This window comes from Triticum dicoccoides, chromosome 4B (genome assembly GCF_002162155.2).
Source record: "Triticum dicoccoides isolate Atlit2015 ecotype Zavitan chromosome 4B, WEW_v2.0, whole genome shotgun sequence".
Lineage (NCBI taxonomy): Eukaryota > Viridiplantae > Streptophyta > Magnoliopsida > Poales > Poaceae > Triticum > Triticum dicoccoides.
Window position 1 is genome coordinate 360,692,927 of NC_041387.1, and position 2,556 is coordinate 360,695,482.

Here is a 2,556-nt window from a genome sequence, read left to right on the forward strand (position 1 = left end):
GGGGCTAAAATAAAGATGACCCTCGAGAGCGTGACTCCCAAGGGAAAAGTATAGGTGGTGGTGAGGCAAATGGTAAAATCAAAGTTGGGCCTTGCTGGAGGATTTTTATTCAAAGCAAACTGTCAAGGGGGTCCGATAAATCACCCAACCGCGTAAGGAACGCAAAATCAAGGAACATAACACCGGTATGACAGAAACTAGGGCGGGAAGAGTGGAACAAAACACCAGGCATAAGGCTGAGCCTTCCACCCTTTACCAAGTATATTGGTGCATTAATTAAATAAGAGATATTGTGATATCCCAACATAATCCTGTTCACCATGGAGCAATCTTCAACTTCACCTGCAACTAACAATGCTATAAGAGGGGCTGAGCAAAAGTGGTAACATAGCCAAACAACGGTTTGCTAGGAAGGGTGAAAAGGTTAGAGGCTGACATGGCAATTTGGGAGGCTTGAAGAACATGTGATAGGTAGCGCAGCATAGCGATAGAACGAAGCAACTAGCATAGCAATGATAGTAGTGAGATCTAGGGTGACGTTCATCTTGCCTGAGATCCTACTAGGAATAAGAACGAGTCCATGAAGAAGACGAACGGATGAAGCCGAACCAAGCATAGACAAACGAATCCTCACGATTGCAACGAAACAGGAACTATCGAGAAGAAGCACACAACATGGTAAACACAGCACACATATACATGACATGATGCTCAACCAAGTATGATGCCTGACAAGACTACATGGAGCTACTCATGGCAAGAGATGATGCATACAAGAACAACACATCAAAGCAAGGTTAAATGAGTCCGGAAATGACATATAACAATTCTGGTAAGTCCTCATATGCAAATTTATAAATTGGTCCAGAACTGAAAAAAACTTATTTTCAAGTTGTTAAACAGCAAGTTAAGATGCACCAAGATGATCTACACGAAAGTCTAGTCAAGTTACATATAAAGTTCAATTAGTTCGGAGCTACGGCCTAGAAGATATGAGCAAAACAAGTCAAACATGGATTGATACAAAATACATTAAAACATGAAGCAAACACTCTCAAAACAAGGATGCAACATGATAATACGAAACTTCATGCAAAATCAAGCAAGTTTCATATAGAGCACACTCAAAACGGAGCAACGGTTCAACACATACACTATACAAGTTTAAAGGACAACCTGTCTAAAACAGCAACTAGGCATCTAGCAAGCATGAAAACAAGCATCTCAACGTGAAAACAAAAGGCATGGGCATGAAGTACGGGTAAAGCATGACAAAACATGGACACTGGGCTATCTCCAGAAAACACTATAATATGCTCAAAAGGACATGGCAAGATTGCAAATAATAACAGTTTCAGACTTAGAAGAAATAACATCAGGTTGCCATGTTTAGAGCTATCAAACAACATGCTACAGGAACTTAGCATGTCAAACAAAGGCATGGGATTCTAATACTAAAGATAAATAACAAAACTACCTTACTGAACTTCTTCCAAAGATCGACAGAAAAGATGGTAGCATCGACGCAAACATGGCAAAAGATATGACAGATTCAGAATAACAGTACATGGCAGGAACAACGATAAGTAGGCATGTTGGTCAGCTTGTACAACTCACCACCGAGCAATTCATGGCATAAAAAGGTGACCAACAGTAAGATGGCATATGTATGATGCTAAGGATGGCAAGCACAAGTTCATAGGATGCATGGATCACTAGCAAAGCACATGGCAAAACTGAAGTTAATGTTAACAGGCTGACAGCAACATTATGTAGCAATTTTAGAGCAAGATTACAACAAGCTATGGCAGTTTATAAATTCAACCAGGGGCATGTATGAATAGATAATGACATGTATAACAAAACATCCTTAGTGAACATCTCCAGATTATGCATAGAATGACTTGTAGCAGAAGGTTTACATAGCATCATGATATAGCAGATTCAGCTTAGCAAAACAGTAACAATAAGTACCCTACTTCACGAGCTCGATGCACTCACTACAAGACTCACAAAAATATATGGATTGCACCATTGTAAATATGGCATGATGTAGCTCAAAACTCATGTAGACATCAAGCTCATAGGATGCACACACAAAATGCAATGAAAAAGACAAATCACCAAGTTCTGTTAACAGACAGCAGTTAACATCATATAGCACTCTTGCAACGATGATTATGGAATCAAGATGAACTCAAACAAACATGAAACAATGAAATAAAATGAAGAGCATCTCATAATGAACATTTTGATATATTATATGCACAAATCGGAGCAGTATGCAACAAGTTATGGCATGATAAACATGGGCATAGAAGGTAAATATTTTGGGGACTTGGCCAAAAAATCACCTCACGAAAAAGGGACGGGACAGAGCGGGACGAGGAGATCCGGGGGCGCGGGAGGCTGTTTGGTTCGGGACCCCGATGGATCTGGTCCACCTGACCAGATCTAGGACGGACTCCGGCGAGGGGCGACACTCTCCGGCGAGGGGCGCGCCGGCCGGCGGAGGAAGGCGGCGAGGTTGGGCGGCGCGGGGTGGTGGTGGTGGCC